The following is a 15,260-nucleotide window of genomic DNA, read 5'->3' on the forward strand; positions in this document are numbered from 1 at the left end:
ATTGAGTGGGTTGCTGGCTGGAATCGGAGGGGGTGGGGTTGGGGAGGGGATCGGACGTGTCGAGGATGGACGCGCAGGGACCGAACAACCCGAGCGCAGGAGTGAAGAAGCTAAAAAAGCCCGCTCTGTTTCGGGAATAATCTGTTTATCTTCTGCTCAGACATAATCCCGCTTTACCCCATGGGTTGGTCTAGTGTCATCCTGTTAGTGGCTTTCGCCAGAGGAGCATCTGTCACTCGCCACAGTCAAGTACTACTGTCCACCATGTCTTTTTCCTTCCTTACCATCCTTTGTGTTAGCCATTATTCTCTCTCTCTCTCTCTCTCTCTTCCTTTCCATCCTTTGTGTTAGCCATTATTCTCTCTCTCTCTCTCTCTTCCTTTCCATCCTTTGTGTTAGCCATTATTCTCTCTCTCTCTCTCTTCCTTTCTCTGTCTCTCACTTTGACCTTCACAGCATTATCTGGCTTTGACGAAGTTTCAGCAAGCTGTGTAGCCTACAGCATTTATGTCCACAGTTGTCCCGCAATTGTCTCCTCTTGGCCTCATGGCCTTCTAAGAACTCTCCAAAAACAGCCACTCAGCCACCAACCAAAACACCTTCTGGGCGTTTGCCACGATGGCCCAGAGCCTGGTTCATTGTCCCCCCCCCCCCCCCCCCCCCTCCCTCCCTGTGGATAATGTAGCGTATCAGCTGATTGTCTGTCTGCCCACATGTTGTGTCTCTAGTGAGGTTTAGTGTGGATGTGTGCCGGTCAGTTGGTTGGCCCCTGCTCCTGGCACCTACTCCTCCTTAGAGTTTTGGAGGCAGTAAGCCTCTTCAGGCGCTGGCTGGTGACCCCTCCGATCAGGATGAGTGGGGGAAAGTTGAAAGCACTCCCAGGACAGACAACAGCTTACTGACACCTCCTGTTACATATTCCCTGTAACCCACAGAAGCAGAAACGACAGGGCAACTGAGCAGTGGCGTGAGCACGACCACAGACAGCCAAGGTCAAAGGTCAAAACAAAGATCCTGTCAAAGGGAGCTGACACTTTTTTCTCATAAAGATGGGCCTGCTTAAGTGAGACAAATAATGCCTTAGGTATAAGATGACGAGTGCAGTGGCTTTCCCTCTGTGTAGTTGATGCTTAGATGGACACCTGTGTTTCTCACGAGAGACGTCCTTAACCAGATCAGCTAAAAGACTGTGGGAATTTTTCTGTCCCTCAGCAGTATGGGCGGCATCTCTAACCCCCTCCCTCTTTCTCTCTCTCTCTCTCTCTTTCTCTCTCTCTCTCTCTCTCTCAATTTTTACATGGAGTCAAGTGATTCTTCACTTTCTGGTGATCTATCTAGTAACATGAGGTCGTCATACTGAGCGCACATCTGGGGCACAAAACAGCACAGAATTCTAGCTCATGCAGATCGGCGCTTGACATTGCTATTGAGTACCATGTGGTATGATCAGAGGGCTGAGGAATAGCCAGGCTGGCACAGTATGTAGCCTGACTTCTGCAGTGACATCATGCTGGCATGGCAAATTCAGATATTTCTGTTTATGTTGTTACTACTATACCCAGCATAGTTGAGGAGATTTTTGATCAGTCAGAATGACGCCTCTGGCAATTCTGTCCTGATGGATGTGTTTGTCTCATGTGCAGCTCTGTCCTGCAGACTGCAACAGCTTGCCTCATTTAAACTTGTGACCTAGAAATTATCCTCTGCCCAAACTGTGCCACCAGAGACTTTTTTGATGTGCTGCCGGTAGGTAAAATCTTCGACTTATTTTATACCAATTAAAACTATAACAGTTTAGGCTTTAAGAATTAATAAGATTAATCCACCCAGCTTAATTTAGGCCTGCTGACTGCCAATATAAGACAGGGTGTTCTGAAATAATCCTCTGATACTTGCTTTCCAGTTTTTCTGTACCATGAATGTAAACTAGTGCTAAGGACAAGGTCAAGTGTGGTCTCAATTTCAAATAAAATCCGATCACGGGATCACTGGGATATTGCTTATATACTATGTGTGTCAATGCTTGAGATTGTGTGTGTTTGTTTGTGTGTGTCTATGTGTGTCTATGTGTGTGTGTGTGTGTGAGAGAGAGAAAGACAGACAGAGAGAGAGAGTGTGTGTGTGTGTGAGAGAGAGAGAGACAGACAGACAGACAGAGAGAGAGAGAGTGTGTAGGTATGTGTGAGAGAGAGAGAGAGAGAGAGTGTGTGTGTGTATGTTTCTGTGTCCATGCTAGGCACGTGTGTGAGAGCGAGTAGTGCACCCGCTGTGACAGAAAAGTGCCGCGCCGCATGTGACCAGGATCAGGGAGCAGCGGGAGTCTGTCCGTCGAGAGTGCCGGGGGTGACCACACGCCAGGCCCCTTCTGGCCGACGAGCATGAATGCAGCCCTCAGATCAGATCAGAACGCTGTGGCTTAACCAAGAAACTAGAGATCCCCACTCCCCACAAACACTGTGGCTTAACCAAGAGACTAGAGATCCCCACTCCCCACAAACACTGTGGCTTAACCAAGAGACTAGAGATCCCCACTCCCCACAAACACCAGTCAAGCTACGCTCCACACTGGGGTGGCTAGAAATCAGCCATGTCCAGCAGGACCCAACAAGGCAGAGATGGTTATGAGAACACGATGTGGAACATACTGGCCATTATGTTGTTTGGTATCACGATTAACACATTGAGTGACCCCAAGAGAGATGAGAAGGTTGCCCTCTGACCCCCAAGACAGATGAGAAGGTTGCCCTCTGACCCCCAAGACAGATGAGAAGGTTGCCTGGACGGGCTCTGCTTATACTTTCAAGCTTTAGAGCATGAAAAACTTGGACTGGGTGGGTAATTAAGCTGCCCTTTTGATCCTTCATGCAACTGGAGGCTTTGAGTCTGTATTGATCCTTATTCTGCCTAGCTGTGTTATAAATAATATGAAATACAGAAGATACCTACAGAAAATAAATACAGAAGATATACTATGAAGATATACTACTAAGATATTGGATATTGCATTTCATTTATTACAGTATATATAAATATATAACTTTGTACAAACTCCATAAACTTTGAAATAGAGATATAATATGCACTAGAACATATCATATTGGGAATACAATCCATTGTGTCTGTGTGGTAGGCCTATGTGTGTATGTATGAATGGACTTATCTCAAAGAAAAAGACCACCTAGACCTTTTCTCAGCTGAAAAGACATGACGTGCTCTACTACTGTAAGACTGGACCAGGGTAAGACTGAGCAGAGGAGAGCAGCGCCTCTAGTGGCGGTTTGTAAGTAAATGCATGCCTTTCTTCATCTGCCTTTACCAAAGTCCTTTTAGGCAAGTCCCTCCAATCGGCGGCCATATAGCAACGCTTTTTGGGCACTCATTGGGCATCCTATTCAGCAGAAATGCGCGTGCGCAAGGCTTCACGACACCAATCTTGCTCCAGCGGCGAGTTCACAACACATGATTGGCAAGATGTCTTCACAACACACCACATGATTGGCTCAATGTATTCACATGTCTACGTTTTGACGAGGAAGGGTTGGGATATGTGTAGACAACGGCCATAATGGCATTACAAACTAACCCATGGGGGCATCAAAACTGAAACTGAAAGTAACTCCCCACTGCCCCCATGGGTCTGCTTTAAGCTGCCTGTCCATAACTTGGCCCATGGGTCTGCTTTAAGCTGCCTGTCCATAACTTGGCCCATGGGTCTGCTTTAAGCTGCCTGTCCATAACTTGGCCCATGGGTCTGATTTAAGCTGCCTGTCCATAACTTGGCCTATATTGTCCCAAATTGTCTCATTCTTTTTCCGATTAGCTGCATGTGGTGAGCTTATACAACAGGGCTATGGGTCAATTTACACTGAACTTACACTTTAAGGTTAGGGGTGTGAGGATTTACGGGAGCAACTAGCACACTAGCTCAGTTTGCCTCCGTTACAATAGCAAGATAGTCGGGGAGTCAGTCTCTTAATGAAAATTAAACTACAGTAAGCTACAGAGTCAGAAGATAAACAACCACCTCGTAATTTTTGGTTAGGTGGTTGTGATTTTTGGTTAGGCACTCCAGACCAACTGGAACTACTATATATACCAAGGAATGACACAAATGCGACTGCCCAGGGGGAGTAGTTCAAACCACCAAACTTTTGCGATTGAGAGTTCAAACCTTTCTACCCTTTCTAGAAACACCAAATCCAACAACGACAGAGTGAACTACGAAGGTTGCGATGGAGGTTAGCCAACTACGCTTTCTAGAAATGCACCCCTGATAGGTTACTCTGGGTCTATCCAATTGAGTGCAGAGGCATCCCCCCCCTGTATTGTTATTCACGTCCAAATGGAGCAGTATCAGACTCAAATTCTGACTAGAATTAAGTATGACAATGTCAGCTTACTATATAGGCCGTATGTGTGCGTGAGTGTATGTGTGTTTGTACACGCCTGAGTGCATTGCCAGTGTGCCTCTCTCTCTCTCTCTCTCGCTCTCTCTCCCTAGCTCTCTCTCTGTGACGTGTGTGTGGGGGTGGACACAGGGACCAAAAGCTTCTAATCATTATCAGCCCAGTGGCTTCATGTGTTCCAGTGTTCCAGGAATCGTTGACTGAAGATTGCTGAATAAACAAAAGGGGTGGGGGGTGCAGTGGTGCTGTAGTGGTCATGATAAAAGTGAAGTACGTTTGATGGACTTTTAATGGATAGTTCAAAGTTTTATAGCTTTTGTTGAAACACAGGGGTGCATCAAAATTAGCTACAAGTCCCCATTTTAAAAACAGCCATAGAAAAACATACATTTTCTTTTGATGGAGACTAATGATTCATGCTATTTATGAGGAAAGTAACAAAACTGCAAAGAATCTAAACCACAAAGAACAACAAAAAAATACACACCCTTTTATGGCCCTCAAATTTAGCATACACCTCACGTCTTTCAGGTAAGAGATGATAGCAAATGATCGATCGTAATGAAACAGACATAAAGGGGAATCACATCATTTGCTGGGTAAAATGGATTTTTAAGGCACAAAGCCTATCACAACAACTATAATGATTCTTATTTTACAAGAATATTCATTAACAAAATATGCCTTTTGTTTTGTTAAATAGCAGCCCCAGTTAATATCCTTGTGCATTATACATGAATTCAAAAAGCCCGATGTCAGTTACCACACTGCATTGCCGCTGTAATTGTTTTCATGCATTCTGTCATTAATTTTTTCGACTCCACAATCAAAACTGAAACTCTCTCCCTTGACAAAAGCCAAATATATAATCTGCTTGCTCAAGCATTACTCCAAGTGTCAGGTTACAATTATTTTTGTCTGATCCCAAAGGAGATTTCACCATTTTCCAAGCTATGTTTGGATGCTTTTGCATCCAAGGCCAGATGATTTATTGGTATATAACCCTGTCATCCAGTGATCATGTTCAAATTTGATTGTGGCCTTTTCAACACATTTCTGAAACAAATATGTGATCTGCGCCTCGAGGGCTTGAGACTGCATTTTCCTGACCATGCACAAGGACTGTAGGCTTGTTTACTTTTGCACTCCATTGTATTTACTAATTAGGTTACATTTCTTGAAATGTCAGTTTGGATAAATAAAGGCCTTTGGAGTAATGAGCACATTCTGAGGATGCATACAGCTGGACACCTCTTGACCCGCTGACATTTCCACATTTCATGGTTCTCTAATGTTTTGGAATGCAAAAGATGGCTTTCCCTCTCAGCTTAGGTCACCTTAGGAATTTGGTGATAATCCTGTGTTTTATATGTAGGCTACATGTACAACAATGGAAGACCACATTGTATATAATCATGCTAGAAAATGGAATAGATTCCATGCTGCAAAAACGATCAAACTTTAAAAAGGGTAATTGACTCGAGGGCTATCAATGTTCCTACAGCTGTCATTCCTCATACCTTGGAAAACATACAATACCGAAAGTAGTGCAGCTACAAGCAAGTACAACTGTATTTGGAATACATAGCACCATTATGTATAATTCAGCAAATGTATGCAAATGTATGCTATACTTCCTACAACTGATATTACTGTCGCGTATGCTAACACTCGATTAAAGCAGGTTTATGGGAGTTGGACAGCAGAAAACAGATAGCAGATAATCGAGAGACATTCACATATTACTTGGTGGTTTGGTTGTGCTCTTTCAATCTTACATTATTAGTATAACAGTCCGAAGGAGTGGGCTAGAAGTGTGGAGATTTGTGAGAGGCCTGTGATAGAATATGACTTACAACGTGTGTTTTGGAGGACACGCAAGGGCCGTTTGTCCTGCTGTGGTCTCTGATTTACTGGGTCCTTTGGCACCGCATTAGCCACTGCCTCGGCCAGACAGCTGCAGGCTGCTCAGATGTCATTTCTCTCCAGAGGAGAAGTTGAACTTGTAGGCAAGACTGTGGGGGGGGGGACGCAGACAAAAGTAGATTTAACAGTTTGATGATTTGTAGCAAGGTGTAGTTGTTATTGTTTTATGTTGCAGTAAAATACTTGCAAGTGCCCTCTTTTGGCAACTTCTCTTCTTGCTCTGTTGTGTTAGTCACTTTACTCTCTAATGTTGTGGGGGTGGCTGGGTTTTCTTTTTTTTTTTTTCCCACTCCATGGGATTGTCTTGTTCCATTACCTGCTCAAATGAAGAGGCACTATCAAGGCTATAGGACCAACAGGTGCTATTACTAGTCTCCTTAGTATGGTTTTCTTTAGCAGTTCTAGTACTGAACAATTTCATTCATTCATTCATTCATTCATTCAACCTTTATTTATTCTCTGAAGTTCATTGAGTGTAGTCTTCTTTTTTAGTGAATCCGAGATCATTTATGCAAGGAGTTTTGACTGAAAGAGCTGCCATTCACGATTGGTGAAACTCCACCATTTCCACAATAAATAATACAATCCACAGCATTAATTTATTCACCCTCTTTATCCTACTGCTTTATAAACTCTGACAAACTCAGCCACCACAGTCAAACCAACTCTGTGATGCACTGATCCAGGACGGTAACAACTCTGCTCTGACCAAGGCCATGTCCTCCTCGTGAGATTAAAAGTGTTCTCTGTTGGCAAAGTTTCCACCAAAACTGGGCCATTTTTCACATTGAATAAGTGCACTGGCCATCCTAAAACTCATGAAGCTGAAGGTGGCTGTTGGTTTTCATCAACAACATGATGAATCTTAGAATCAGCAGGGATATTCATAACCTACAACACTATCTATTATATTATTATGAATAGCAATTACAAAGGAGCAGTGCTGAAGCCCTGTTAGGGGTTAGACAGCAATGTTTTATCATGTTGAAGAATAAATTACACGGTATCAAAGAGACTGAAACAATAGATTTAGTCAAGCTGCTGTTTATTGAGTAGAGATCACTGGCACAGTGTGTGGAAAACAGCAAAGCATAATGAGCACAGGATTTTATGTTGTGTTCTCTTGGCCCACCTCCTGTAAATGAGCTCTGGCATGTCCAAAAGGTTTCAGTCTAACCTCCATCAGTTTAATAATAGCACTAAAGCTTTTCTTTTGCAAAATTATTCCATGGTCCTTAATGGATGAAAGCCTTTCTGACAGACTCTCTCTGAAAAATTCTGATCACAAGATGAGGCTCAGTGGGTTGTTATCACAGTAAACCCTGAGTATGATATGCCAGTGTGAGGCTAAATGACCCTAATGTGCATTGGGGGAAATTGCCCTGTCAAGGATGCTTTGTATGCAGATAATGACAGAATATCAATGATGTTTCTGTAAAGAGAGGTAAATGAAAGTGCCTGCATGCCAAAAAAAGATTCTTCATTAATGCAGGCCATCTGCTAGGAAGTGATGCACCTTCTGAATACATTTTAAATCAAGCTGGCTTGTCATATCATATGAAAATCTATAATATTTATGTAGCATATGTTGTAAAAGTAGCGTAGTAGGGGGTTCCATTATCTTATAATTATGCAAATAAAAACAAAGTGTAAAGCATACAATAACAAGAGGACTTTAAATAGCTATACAATTTAATATTATCCTCTATAAAATATATGAAGACATTAACAGGGGATGCGAATGCAAAGGCAAATATAGACAGCCTGTGCTGTGATGTCGTGCCAAATGACTCAGAAAAGCTCATTAAAGCAATTCTATCCTCCCCTTTCCATAAAACAATCACTTCATCGAAGGGAGCTCGCGAAATAATTGAAAACCCCAAAAAATAGAGACCCCTGTGAAATGTAGATGAGCTGGTTGATTAATGGAATAATGTGAGGTGTTACATGGCTTAACAGGGTTTTATGCATGCAAAAGATCAGGTGTCGTGTCCGGGTACTGAGGCCTCTGGATTTGAATAGTGTCACGCCCGAACTCCCTCTCGCTGATTTTCTGTAACTTTGCTCATCATGTTGAGGAAGAGTGGGAAAATCTGTCACAGCAGAACCGTGCGGAGGAGAGAGTGGGAGGACTCAGTGTGTCTGAGTGAAGTGGACCTAATAAAGGCTCGCTCTCAGACGACCTCGTTAATGGAAATGAATCGACCAGGGAAGATTACGGTGACAAGTCCCTGCAGCCTTAGTACATCTTAACCGACTAGGCCATGAAGAGGTCTGATGGCGTGTCGTGTCCCCAAATTTAATTTCCCCAGTCCTGAAAGGGAAGTCAGTGAGTATGGCTGGACTGCCTAAGTTCCGAGTAGAACAAAAGAAAAGATATCCGCACACTGTCACCTGACGAAGACCTGAGTGGTCGAAACGTTGTCTATAACCCACCATTACACTGGGAGCTTTAGAGACAGTGTGCAGATATCTTTTCTTTTGTTGTACTCTGTATTTCTAGTATCCAGCACCTGTAGAACCGGTATAGATGTGCGTACACCTCTATACTTTTGGACTTTCTAAATTCCTCATAATTTCTTCAAATAATGTTTCTGTAACACCCTCTTTATTTACTCACGCTTCTGTTGATTTTCAGTATCTATGAGACCTGATCTTTAGTTGCACATAAAGAAGTGATGGTGTGATGACAAACAGAGTTATAGTATCTGTATGGTCAGTGTAGACCTCCTAAGATCTAGATTGTATTGTATTACCAGTACTTAATTTGGTGTCCTAAATTCTACTAGTTTAGTATACGTCAACAAGGTTTAGAATATCCCCAGTGATGTTCTCTATAGGGCAGATGAACCCTCATCTGGTCACTGCAGCCAAGCAGGATATCAGCTCTAAGTCACCGTTTTATCTTTGTTTTCATCTTTATTTTCATGTTTGCCATAATAGGTTAGTCTCTTCCCCAACATTATGTACCGTTTAAGTCTAATATTAAGCTGTGTAACTTATTCTGCAATTAGTTTAGTTTGGTTTCAGGTTTCTTTTGACAATTTAACAACATAAAAACTGTAAATGTGTGAGGCCAATGTGAACATAAGGTGTACAAACTTTCAGCGAGTGTTCTCTTCAGAAAATTTGCTTGAGGAGATGAGAGGTTCAGACATTTGATAGAGGCTTCCCTAACTTTTTCAAACAAGTGCTATACATTAGGGAACTTACTTCTTTAATGTTGACACTGCACTGCTGGAAATATTCAATAGGACATCAAGGATTCGTGCATCAAAAGTAGTGCTTGCAGACAGCCAATACAAACACCGGAATGCCGGAAGTCAGCAATAACTTCAGACCAAAAAAGAGTACTTGTTGTGTTGCCTTGGCTACTCCTGCATGCTGGGTTTTATCTACAGCCATCGTGGCCCTAAGCATCATCGGCACTGGCCGGTGGTGTTACAGAGGCTGCCAGCGCTCAGGTCTGGGAGGCAGAGGGGTCCAAGCATGGACATATCTACCGTCTGTGGGTCCAAGGATTGTCAGTTGCCACACCAGCGGAGTCCTCCAGCAAGCAGACCAGTAAGCCAGAGGAGGAGGTCATGTCAGAAAGGACAGAGTCAGCCAGTACAACCTTTTCTGGAGAGCTGGAGGGTCCTACAGCAGCAGAGAGCATGGGGAGCTGGAATCAGAAGCTGCACCAGATGTTTGCATCGTTGGAACACCCTAAAAACGAATGAGTTGAAAACAACAGAACTTGTGTTGTTTTCAACACATCTCTATGTCCAGATAGGGACAACACAGTTTGTGTTTTTTCCTTTTTTTATTTGTTACACAATATGTGTTGAAAATAACACAGCTTGCGTTGAAAACAACACAACTTGCATTGTTTTTAACACATCTCTGTGTCCAGATAGGGACAACACATTAGTTTTAAGAGTGTAACGTTATGGTGGAATGCAATACAGGGAAGATGCATATGGTTGTGATATTTCATAAATTAGCTTTTGTCCATAACAAGAATAATAACACAGAGATGCTATTCACAGACAAAATAAAAGCCTGAAGCAGTCTCCATGACAGTCTGTATCAAATCCTTCTAAATCAGTCCCATCAGAAATGTCGGGGTGTAATTATGAACAAAGCCACTGCAGAGTAATTGCTACATAATCATATTGATTGTGCTCTCCTATGTTATGGTCACTTATTAAACTATGCATTGTCATGCTGTGTCAAACACTTTTTTATTGACTTTTGCTGCACTAATTATAAATGAGCTCCTGAGTTGGGAGGAAAGGGGGAGAAGGGCCAAGCAAAGGTTCTACCCCTTCCATTAGGGTAAGAGCAAAGTTCAAGAATCTCAGATACAGTCAGTAAGAGGTAATGATTGTTTGTCTGTTTTTTTGTTTGTCTGTTTGTTTTTTTAACCTAAAATCTGGTGTTTATCCACGGTTGAGGTTCTGGGATATTTCTTTCTGCTCCAATAATTGCAGCTCCGTTTGAAGGGTTAAGTTTTTGCAGCACTAAAACTTTGCTTTGGCTCTAGGACAGAGAAAGGGTCCCTTTCATAAAAAAAAAAAACCCAAGGGGAAAGCATTTAACCAAACCTGTTTTCATGATTAGTCTATGCTCTCTCTCCCTCTCTCTCTCTCTCTCTCTCTCTCTCTCTCTCTCTCTCTCTCTCCCTCTCTCTCTCTCTCTCATATATAGTGTCCAGTGACACCACAAGAGAAAACCAGGTTATTCCAAATCAGTGCTGGTATGGAATGTAAAAATAGGTCAGCAATGCCACCCAGTATTGTAGGATAGAAAATATGAGATAGAGGGAGAGAAAACTATACCTTCATTTGACATGCAAATTCCGACATTAGCCCCAGAATTTATAATGAGATTATTTTGGCAGAAAAACCAGGTCCTAGTAAATATGAATCAAGGCAAATAGGTTGATGAGATGCACAGCAGCAATATCCAATCAGAGGAGAGCATACTCTAATTGGAAAACTAATGAGGGAATTGACTCCAGTGTCTATTTTATGAAACATTTAATGGCCTGAAATAACACCTCATCTAAGGGGATGTATAAATGGGTTAATGATTCCGAATGATGCTGTTTAAGAGGATGTGCTGCAAAAAGTATAGAACCTTTCAACTGCATAAACAAACACGCTCGTAAGTGGCACAGAAAACAACATTGAGCATTTTGGATTCACTTCTACTGGGCTATCAACTTACTGTTTACAGTATGTTAAACCATTGGCAAATATGTCTATTTTCTATTCTTATTGTCCTCAGGACCTCGTCTCATGGTAATGTAGACCAACTTTGTGAAAATGTTGTGTGCCACTCCCTCCAGCAAACAGGAAAAGGGTTTAAAATGTTCTTAACATTAATCAAGCAACTGATATTAACTGGTTAGGTAACTTTAGCTATGTTGTTCAATATAAGAAATAGCCTACCATATTAAAACTGACAGGCTAGTAATCTGTCATTTTATGTCATAGCCTACAGTGTACAGTGTAAACAGAAGTTGATTGCCCATGTAGTAAGGAATTCCAAAATGGAGTCCTGCACAGAATCCATTACGCTGCTAAAGTAAATCTGATTCATATTCATTTCAAAGTAGGGTTTTGAATGTTTCAACCGGAAACATAGGAACAGATGAAAGGGTCTATATTGAGTGGCTACAACATTACACCATTATGCTGACATAGTACATGTACAACTTTACCTCAATACAAGTACCAATATGACTCTTCAAGCTTACAATGTATATCAAATTAAAAGTAATTTTAAAAGTATAATAATAAAATATGCAACCTTTGCAGTATGTACTATGAATGTTATCTCTGTGGTTTAACCTGGTACTGATATCTTGTTTGTTTGGGGTTTTTTTATCCATTTTTGATATGCCATAGCCTATATGTGACACTGCATTAGCAGTCAACTGCTGTTGATAAAATAATCTGTGGTTTGGAAGTGTGATTGTGGATTTGAGGTGAGCTATCCATGAAGCTTTGATGCGCTCTCTATTCTGGGTGGTTCTGAGGGGCCCCATTGCTAAAGCTTGAGCAGCAGTTGTGACTATCACTGTACATTCAGGCTACGTTTATACGATGACGATGAAAAGAGAAGACGCAGAAGTGGCGTCTCGTCTTCATTTTTTTATTCGCGTTTAGACGAGCATTCTCAGGGGGAAATCTTTGTTTATATGAAGACGCAAGAGTATGTGATATTCGATTGGATATGCATTCCAGACCGCTGGGTGGTGGTGTGATAGAACCCCGGTACGTCACGCGCAGACATTCTAATTTGACAGTTTAGCCAGAGAGGTAATCAAGGATCTTTGGTTTAGCCGTTTAGACGGAGACGCAACCCGGGTCGTCTTCAAAACTCTACACTCTGGAAGGAGTCTTCAGATTTTTGCGTCTTCAAGCCCCGATGGCTGGGTCGCCGTGTAAACGAAAGGAAGGCACTTATGATAAAATATGTTGTCGTCTTCCTTCGCAATCGTTCTCGTATAAACGGCCCCTCAGTCCCTTTTGGGGAGTATAGTGCATCTATGCTGTGTGTGTGTGTGTGTGTGTGCGCGTGCGTGTGTGCATGCGTGTGTGCATGCGTGTGTTTGTGTGTGTATGTGTGTGTTTGTTTGTTTGTTTGTGTCTGTGTGTGTGTGCGTGTCCGAGATTAAAGAGACATCTCTGTGTGTGCACTGGACCATGACAGCCCTGGCATTCAACTGTCTGAGAGCTCCAGTCAAGCCAGTCATTGATACAAGACCTGTGCATGTATCAGCTGACAGAATCCCTTTGACTTCAACTCAAGTCTGCACTGTAACACCCGGGCTGCAACTGAAGCGCTCCGTTTGCAGAGCGTAAAATAGTTTTAGAAGATTTTTCTCGAACTTACGCTCCAGTTCCATTGCTTAAAGTACAGGAAACAAAACCTTGTACGATTATAGAAGAAGCTAATTGTTGCAGCAGACGCGATGAGAATGGAATGCCTCAGTTACGTGCCCCGTGTAGCCTCCCTGTAATACATTACATCAAAGTACATTCTCTACAAATAGTAATAGGCCTTTACACATTCAAATGGATCACAAAACAATGCAATTAAAATGTATTGGGTTCCCACAAAAAGAAACCACAACGTGCACCACAAACAGGCTTTGATGCTGTGGCAACCAGGGGGTCAAGCAGGGATGCCAGACTCATATTAGGCAGTGGGCTGGATATGTTAGAATGAGGCCTCATGGGCAGTCATTGTCATAATTGCTCTCATGGCCACTATCAGGTTTTTTATTTTTTAAATGGGTATCAGATTGTTGTATTGCAGCAACATAACTTATAGAATTAAAAGTAGTAATAAAACATAATTGCAAATAAGTTAAAGTAAACTAAGAAACAATAAAAAGAATGAATGTTAAATGCAGTTACTCAAATTGGGGAGAAGCCAACAGTTAGGGCAGATTTGATGTAAGCTGGTTCCACAGCTGGACCACATGTAGTAGTAGCAGAAAGCATGTTATGGGGCAAGACACATTCCTGAGAAGATTCTTCCGCCACAGCAGCTACTTAAACATGCAAAGGAACAGTTCTGCATAATTCAACAGCATGTTACTGGTTTAGGTTCAGATGAGACCTGATGCCTCTGAAGTCTGCCATGTTGTTTGAACTGAATGCAATGGCATGAAACAGAAAAGTAGGTAGAGACAAGTCTGCACACCTTGATAGATTATACTGCAGGTGCAATAAGGAAGAAAAGCACAACACTTCTTACTCCACGGAGCAGGTGGAAAGTCTGAAGGTCTGACTGACTGAAATGTCAAACGTCGAAACCGTGCACGTGTTGCGCTTTTTCATCTTTCTGTTACTATGAGACAGAAAAGTAAAAGGTTTACTGAAGAGATTGAAGTGTTTCCATGCATTTGAAAGGCATAACACAATGTTTTTTTTTATTTTTCACCAATATGCAGAATATATTTGCTACAGACATTAGAAGCTAAAAAAAAAATTGAATATCATGAAGAAGACACGCTTTTCTAACAAGGGACCAAGAACACAGAATCATGTTCATTCACATAAAGCATGAGCCAGGATCCTCTTGTGCCTCGCCACATCACAGAATTACAGAGGAGATGATCCACCCTCTGCGAGGATAAGAACCCTCATCATTCATGGAGGTGCCAAGCCGAGGGGGCATGCCATGGTTCTGGAGAGCTGGTTCAATGATAAGAGTCCAGAAAGCCATTATTCATCGGCCCAATGCGGGCGAGTCTTTTACAGTGGTCATCCGTACTGGACCACTGGCCATCATGCCAGGTCTTTGGAGGCATCTGGATTAAGTTATATATAATGTCTTGAGTGTTGACTGTGGGGACCACAGGGGAGAGGGTGAAATGTGCCACCCCGAACCCCTGATGTGTCTCTGGCACTTTGCACTTGTCACAGAGACGAATGACTCTTCCTTGGAGCTGACCCGAGATGCTGCCCTGTCCTATTTTACAGCCAGTAAGAAAATGGAGTCATGTGTTGTGAGTCAGAATGGCCTGTAGTTTTTCTTCAGAGCAAAATGAAGGATTGAATGGATAAATGCTTTATGCCTCTTGTTTATATCAGTTTCTGAATGAATTTGAATAATTTCCACAAGGAGCTTTGGAATTACTTTATATAGTGTGCTTTGTAAACAGTTGGCGTATTAGCTAACTGTCTTGCCCCCTGCCAAATCTTTGAGCGCAGTGTGCATTGAGTGGGGAGGAAAAGATCAAAGCTCGCTATCTTCTACTTTCATTCAGCAGAGATGAAACACAATTTATTCTGCGCAATGCCTTCTGCCTGCATTGTTGCATCGTTTACGACCTCTGTGTCACACATCAAAGAGGTGAAATAACCGCTAATTTGCAATGAGGTGGGGGAGACCGATTCAAAACTAGACACTTTAACAAGAATT

The sequence above is a fragment of the Alosa sapidissima genome, chromosome 6 (genome assembly GCF_018492685.1).
Source record: "Alosa sapidissima isolate fAloSap1 chromosome 6, fAloSap1.pri, whole genome shotgun sequence".
In the NCBI taxonomy this organism is placed as follows: domain Eukaryota; kingdom Metazoa; phylum Chordata; class Actinopteri; order Clupeiformes; family Clupeidae; genus Alosa; species Alosa sapidissima.